Here is a 10,208-nt window from a genome sequence, read left to right on the forward strand (position 1 = left end):
TCACCCTCACACTCACCCTCACACTCACACTCACCCTCACACTTACACTCATTCTCACACTCACACTCACCCTCACATTCACACTCACACTTACATTCACCCTCACACTCACACTCACCGTCACCCTCACACTCACACTAACCCTGACACTCACACTCACCCTCACACTCACACACACATTTACATTCACAGACTCACATTCACCCTCACACTCACACTCACACGCACACTCACCCTCACACTCACACTCACTCTCACCCTAATCCTAACACTCACACTCACCGTCACACTCACACTCACACTTACAGTCACCCTCACACTCACACTCACACTCACACTCACACACACCCTCACACTCACACTCACCCTCACCCTCACCCTCACACTCACACTCACCCTCACACTTACACTCACACTCACCCTCACACTCACACTCACACTCACACTCACACTTCACACTCACCCCCACCCTCACCCTCACACTCACACTCACACTCACACTCACACTCACACTCACACTTACAGTCACCCTCACACTCACACTCACACTCACACTCACACTCACACACAGTTTCACCCTCACACTCACCCTCACACTCACCCTCACACTCACCCTCACACTCACCCTCAAGTTACACTCACCCTCACACTCACACTCACACTCACCCTCACACTCACCCTGACACTCACCCTCACACTCACACTCACACTCACCCTCACACTCACACTCACACTCACCCTAACACTCACACTCACACTCACTCTTACAGTCACCCTCACACTCACCCTCACACACACACTCACACTCACCCTAACCCTAACACGCGCCCTCACACTCACCCTCACACTCACACTCACCCTCACACTCACACTCACCCTCACTGTCACCTTCACACTTACACTCACCCTCACCCTCACCCTCACCGTCACACTCACACTCACACTCACCCTCACACTCACACTCACCCTCACCCTCACACTCACACTCACACTCACCCTCACACTCACCTTCACCCTCACCCTCACACTTACACTCACCCTCACACTCACACTCACCCTAACCCTAACACTCACCCTCACACTCACACTCACCCTCACACTCACCCTCACACTCACCCTCAACTTACACTCACCCTCACATTCACACTCACACTCACCCTCACACTCACCCTCACACTCACCCTGACACTCACCCTCACACTCACACTCACCCTCACACTTACACTCACACTCACCCTCACACTCACACTCACACTCACCCTAACACTCACACTCACACTCACACTCACACTCACCCTCACACTCACCCTCACACACACACTCACCCTCACACTCACCCTAACCCTAATACTCGCCCTCACACTCACACTCACCCTCACACTCACACCCACCCTCACACTCACACTCACCCTCACAGTCACCTTCACACTTACACTCACCCTCACCCTCACCCTCACCCTCACACTCACACTCACACTCACCCTCACACTCACACTCACCCTCACACTCACACTCACACTCACCCTCACACTCACTTTCACACTCACACTCACCCTCACACTCACCCTCACACTCACCCTCACACTCACACTCACACTCACACTCACCCTCACAATCACACTCACACTCACCCTCACACTCACACTCACACTCACGCTCACACTCACACTCACCCTCACCCTGACACTCACCCTCACACTCACTCTCATAGTCACCCTCACACTCACCCTCACGCTCACACTCACCCTCACACTCACACTCACACTCGCCCTCACACTTACACTCACACACACACTCACACTCACACTCACACTCACCCTAACACTCACACTCACACTCACCGTCACACTCACCCTCACACTCACCCTCACTCTCACCCTCACCCTCACCCTCACCCTCACACTCACACTTACACTCACACTCACCCTCACCCTCACACTCACACTCACACTTACACTCACCCTCACACTCACACTCACCCTAACCCTCATACTCACCCTCACACTCACACTCACACTCACACTCACGCTCACGCTCACACTCACACTCACCCTCACCCTCACCCGCACACTCACACTTACACTCACCCTCACACTCACACTCACCCTAACCCTAACACTCACCCTCACACTCACACTCACACTCACACTCACGCTCACGCTCACACTCACACTCACCCTCACCCTCACACTCACACTCACCCTCACAGTCACCCTCACACTCAAACTCAAACTCACACTCACCATCACACTCACACTCACACTAACCCTAACACTCACCCTCACACTCACACTCACACTCACGCTCACGCTCACACTCACACTCACCCTCACCCTTACACTCACACTCACACTTACACTCACCCTCACACGCACACTCACCCTAACCCTAACACACACCCTCACACTCACACTCACCCTCACCCTCACCCTCACCGTCACACTCACACTCACCCTCACAGTCACCTTCACACTTACACTCACCCTCACCCTCACCCTCACCCTCACACTCACACTCACACTCACCCTCACACTCACACTCACCCTCACACTCACACTCACACTCACACTCACACTCAACCTCACACTCACACTCACACTCATCCTCACCCTCACACTCACCCTCACAATCACACTCACACTCACCCTCAGACTCACACTCACCCTCACACTCACACTCACACTCACACTCACCCTCACAATCACACTCACACTCACCCTCACACTCACACTCACACTCACGCTCACACTCACACTCACACTGACCCTCACACTCACCCTCACAATCACACTCACACTCACCCTCACACTCACACTCACACTCACGCTCACACTCACACTCACCCTCACCCTGACACTCACACTTACACTCACACTCATAGTCACCCTCACACTCACCCTCAACTTACACTCACCCTCACACTCACACTCACACTCACCCTAACACTCACACTCACACTCACCGTCACACTCACCCTCACACTCACCCTCACTCTCACCCTCACACTCACCCTCACCCTCACACTCACACTTACACTCACACTCACCCTCAGACTCACACTCACCCTCACCCTCACACTAAAACTCACACTCACATCCACACTCACACTAACCCTCACACTCACACTCACCGTCACACTCACCCTCACACTCACACTCACCCTAACCCTGACACTCACACTCACACTCACACTCACCCTCACAGTCACCTTCACACTTACACTCACCCTCACACTCACACTCACACTCACACTCACACTCACCCTCACACTCACCCTCACACTCACACTCACCCTCACACTTACACTCACCCTCACCCTCACACTCACACTCACACTCACACTCACACTCACACTCACACTCACCCTCACAATCACACTCACACTCACCCTCACACTCACACTCACACTCACACTCACGCTCACACTCACACTCACCCTCACAGTCACCCTGACACTCACACTCACCCTCATAGTCACCCTCACACTCACCCTCACACTCACCCTCACACTCACACTCACACTCACCCTCACACTCACACTCATCCTCACACTCACACTCACCCTCACACTCAGTCACACTCACACTCACACTCACCCTCACACTCACTCTCACACTCACACTCACACTCACCCTCACACTCACCCTCACCCTCACACTCACACTCACACTCACCTTCACACTCACACTCACACTTACACTCACCCTCACACTCACACTCACCCTAACCCTAACACTCACCCTCACACTCACACTCACCCTCACACTCACCCTCACACTCACCCTCAACTTACACTCACCCTCACACTCACACTCACACTCACCCTCACACTCACCCTCACACTCACCCTGACACTCACCCTCACACTCACACTCACCCTCACACTTACACTCACACTCACCCTCACACTCACACTCACACTCACCCTAACACTCACACTCACACTCACTCTTACACTCACCCTCACACTCACCCTCACACACACACTCACCTTCACACTCACCCTAACCCTAACACTCGCCCTCACACTCACACTCACCCTCACACTCACACTCACCCTCACACTCACACTCACACTCACACTCACCCTCACACTCACACTCACACTCACCTTCACACTCACACTCACACTTACACTCACCCTCACACTCACACTCACCCTAACACTGACACTCACATTAACACTCACACTCACACTCACCCTCACACTCACCCTCACACTCACCCTCAACTTACACTCACCCTCACACTCACACTCACCCTCACCCTCACACTCACCCTCACACTCACCCTGACACTCACCCTCACACTCACACTCACCCTCACACTTACACTCACACTCACCCTCACACTCACACTCACACTCACCCTAACACTCACACTCACACTCACTCTTACACTCACCCTCACACTCACCCTCACACACACACTCACCCTCACACTCACCCTAACCCTAACACTCGCCCTCACACTCACACTCACCCTCACACTCACACTCACCCTCACACTCACACTCACCCACACACTCACACTCACACTCACACTCACCCTCACACTCACTTTCACACTCACACTCACCCTCACACTCACCCTCACACTCACCCTCACACTCACACTCACCCTCACAATCACACTCACACTCACCCTCACGCTCACACTCACACTCACCCTCACACTCACACTCACACTCACCCTAACACTCACACTCACACTCACACTCACACTCACCCTCACACTCACCCTCACACACACACTCACCCTCACACTCACCCTAACCCTAATACTCGCCCTCACACTCACACTCACCCTCACACTCACACCCACCCTCACACTCACACTCACCCTCACAGTCACCTTCACACTTACACTCACCCTCACCCTCACCCTCACCCTCACACTCACACTCACACTCACCCTCACACTCACACTCACCCTCACACTCACACTCACACTCACCCTCACACTCACTTTCACACTCACACTCACCCTCACACTCACCCTCACACTCACCCTCACACTCACACTCACACTCACACTCACCCTCACAATCACACTCACACTCACCCTCACACTCACACTCACACTCACGCTCACACTCACACTCACCCTCACCCTGACACTCACCCTCACACTCACTCTCATAGTCACCCTCACACTCACCCTCACGCTCACACTCACCCTCACACTCACACTCACACTCGCCCTCACACTTACACTCACACACACACTCACACTCACACTCACACTCACCCTAACACTCACACTCACACTCACCGTCACACTCACCCTCACACTCACCCTCACTCTCACCCTCACCCTCACCCTCACCCTCACACTCACACTTACACTCACACTCACCCTCACCCTCACACTCACACTCACACTTACACTCACCCTCACACTCACACTCACCCTAACCCTCACACTCACCCTCACACTCACACTCACACTCACACTCACGCTCACGCTCACACTCACACTCACCCTCACCCTCACCCGCACACTCACACTTACACTCACCCTCACACTCACACTCACCCTAACCCTAACACTCACCCTCACACTCACACTCACACTCACACTCACGCTCACGCTCACACTCACACTCACCCTCACCCTCACACTCACACTCACCCTCACAGTCACCCTCACACTCAAACTCAAACTCACACTCACCATCACACTCACACTCACACTAACCCTAACACTCACCCTCACACTCACACTCACACTCACGCTCACGCTCACACTCACACTCACCCTCACCCTTACACTCACACTCACACTTACACTCACCCTCACACGCACACTCACCCTAACCCTAACACACACCCTCACACTCACACTCACCCTCACCCTCACCCTCACCGTCACACTCACACTCACCCTCACAGTCACCTTCACACTTACACTCACCCTCACCCTCACCCTCACCCTCACCCTCACACTCACACTCACCCTCACACTCACACTCACCCTCACACTCACACTCACACTCACACTCACACTCACACTCAACCTCACACTCACACTCACACTCATCCTCACCCTCACACTCACCCTCACAATCACACTCACACTCACCCTCAGACTCACACTCACCCTCACACTCACACTCACACTCACACTCACCCTCACAATCACACTCACACTCACCCTCACACTCACACTCACACTCACGCTCACACTCACACTCACACTGACCCTCACACTCACCCTCACAATCACACTCACACTCACCCTCACACTCACACTCACACTCACGCTCACACTCACACTCACCCTCACCCTGACACTCACACTTACACTCACACTCATAGTCACCCTCACACTCACCCTCAACTTACACTCACCCTCACACTCACACTCACACTCACCCTAACACTCACACTCACACTCACCGTCACACTCACCCTCACACTCACCCTCACTCTCACCCTCACACTCACCCTCACCCTCACACTCACACTTACACTCACACTCACCCTCAGACTCACACTCACCCTCACCCTCACACTAAAACTCACACTCACATCCACACTCACACTAACCCTCACACTCACACTCACCGTCACACTCACCCTCACACTCACACTCACCCTAACCCTGACACTCACACTCACACTCACACTCACCCTCACAGTCACCTTCACACTTACACTCACCCTCACACTCACACTCACACTCACACTCACACTCACCCTCACACTCACCCTCACACTCACACTCACCCTCACACTTACACTCACCCTCACCCTCACACTCACACTCACACTCACACTCACACTCACACTCACACTCACCCTCACAATCACACTCACACTCACCCTCACACTCACACTCACACTCACACTCACGCTCACACTCACACTCACCCTCACACTCACCCTGACACTCACACTCACCCTCATAGTCACCCTCACACTCACCCTCACACTCACCCTCACACTCACACTCACCCTCACACTCACACTCATCCTCACACTCACACTCACCCTCACACTCAGTCACACTCACACTCACACTCACCCTCACACTCACTGTCACACTCACACTCACACTCACCCTCACACTCACCCTCACCCTCACCCTCACACTCACACTCACACTCACCTTCACACTCACACTCACACTTACACTCACCCTCACACTCACACTCACCCTAACCCTAACACTCACCCTCACACTCACACTCACCCTCACACTCACCCTCACACTCACCCTCAACTTACACTCACCCTCACACTCACACTCACACTCACCCTCACACTCACCCTCACACTCACCCTGACACTCACCCTCACACTCACACTCACCCTCACACTTACACTCACACTCACCCTCACACTCACACTCACACTCACCCTAACACTCACACTCACACTCACTCTTACACTCACCCTCACACTCACCCTCACACACACACTCACCTTCACACTCACCCTAACCCTAACACTCGCCCTCACACTCACACTCACCCTCACACTCACACTCACCCTCACACTCACACTCACACTCACACTCACCCTCACACTCACACTCACACTCACCTTCACACTCACACTCACACTTACACTCACCCTCACACTCACACTCACCCTAACCCTAACACTCACCCTCACACTCACACTCACCCTCACACTCACCCTCACACTCACCCTCAACTTACACTCACCCTCACACTCACACTCACCCTCACCCTCACACTCACCCTCACACTCACCCTGACACTCACCCTCACACTCACACTCACCCTCACACTTACACTCACACTCACCCTCACACTCACACTCACACTCACCCTAACACTCACACTCACACTCACTCTTACACTCACCCTCACACTCACCCTCACACACACACTCACCCTCACACTCACCCTAACCCTAACACTCGCCCTCACACTCACACTCACCCTCACACTCACACTCACCCTCACACTCACACTCACCCACACACTCACACTCACACTCACACTCACCCTCACACTCACTTTCACACTCACACTCACCCTCACACTCACCCTCACACTCACCCTCACACTCACACTCACCCTCACAATCACACTCACACTCACCCTCACGCTCACACTCACACTCACGCTCACACTCACACTCACCCTCACCCTGACACTCACACTTACACTCACACTCATAGTCACCCTCACACTCACCCTCACGCTCACACTCACCCTCACACTCACACTCACAATCACACTCACACTCACCCTTTACACTCACATACACATTTACATTCACACACTCACATTCACCCTCACACTCACACTCACACGCACACTCACCCTCACCCTCACACTCACTCTCACCCTAATCCTAACACTCACACTCAAACTCACACTCACACTCACATTCACACTCACACTCACCCTCACACTCACCTTCACACTCACACTCACACTCACACTCACCCTCACCCTCACACTCACACTCACTCTCACACTCACACTCACACTCAGCCTCACACTCATAGTCACCCTCACACTCACCCTCACGCTCACACTCACCCTCACACTCACACTCACACTCACCCTCACACTTACACTCACACACACACTCAGACTCACACTCACACTCACCCTAACACTCACACTCACACTCACCGTCACACTCACACTCACACTCACACTCACACTTCACACTCACCCTCACCCTCACCCTCACACTCACACTCACACTCACACTCACACTTACAGTCACCCTCACACTCACACTCACACTCACACTCACCTTCACACTCACACTCACACTCACCCTCACACTCACCTTCACACTCACACTCACACTCACCCTCACCCTCACACTCACACTCACACTCACCCTCACACTCACCCTCACCCTCACCCTCACACTCACACTCACCCTCACACTCACACTCACACTCACCCTCACACTCACACTCACCCTCACACTCACCCTCACACTCAACCTCACCCTCACCCTCACACTCACACTCATCCTCACCATCACACTCACCCTCACACTCACACTCACACTCACACTTACACTCACCCTCACCCTCACACTCACACTCACCCTCACACTTACACTCACCCTCACACTCACACTCACCCTCACACTCACACTCATACTCACCCTCACCCTCACACTCACACTCACACTCACCCTCAGCCTCACCCTCACACTCACACTCACCCTCACACTTACATTTACACTCACTCACACACACACTCACACTCACACTCACACTCACCCTCACAGTCACACTCACCCTCACCCTCACACTCACACTCACCTTAACACTCAAACTCACACTCACCCTCACACTCACACTCACACACACACCCTGACCCTTACACTCACCCTCACACTCACCCTCACACTCAACCTCACCCTCACACTCACACTCACACTCATCCTAACCCTAACCATCACACTCACCCTAACCCTGACACTCACACTCACACTCACACTCACCCTCACAGTCACCTTCACACTTACACTCACCCTCACACTCACCCTCACACTCACACTCACACTCACCCTCACACTCACACTCACCCTCACACTCACCCTCACACTCACACTCACCCTCACACTTACACTCACCCTCACCCTCACACTCACACTCACACTCACACTCACACTCACCCTCACACTCACACTCACCCTCACAATCACACTCACACTCACCCTCACACTCACGCTCACACTCACACTCACGCTCACACTCACACTCACCCTCACACTCACACTCACACTCACACTCACCCTCATAGTCACCCTCACACTCACCCTCACACTCACCCTCACACTCACACTCACCCTCACACTCACACTCATCCTCACACTCACACTCACCCTCACACTCAGTCACACTCACACTCACACTCACCCTCACACTCACTCTCACACTCACACTCACACTCACCCTCACCCTCACCCTCACCCTCACACTCACACTCACACTCACACTCACACTTACACTCACCCTCACACTCACACTCACCCTAACCCTAACACTAACCCTCACACTCACACTCACCCTCACACTCACCCTCACACTCACCCTGAACTTACACTCCCCCTCACACTCACACTCACACTCACCCTCACACTCACCCTCACACTCACCCTGACACTCACCCTCACACTCACACTCACCCTCACACTTACACTCACACTCACCCTCACACTCACACTCACACTCACCCTCACACACACACTCAC

This window comes from Falco punctatus (assembly GCF_963210335.1).
Source record: "Falco punctatus genome assembly, contig: scaffold_78, whole genome shotgun sequence".
NCBI classification, from domain to species: Eukaryota; Metazoa; Chordata; class Aves; order Falconiformes; family Falconidae; genus Falco; species Falco punctatus.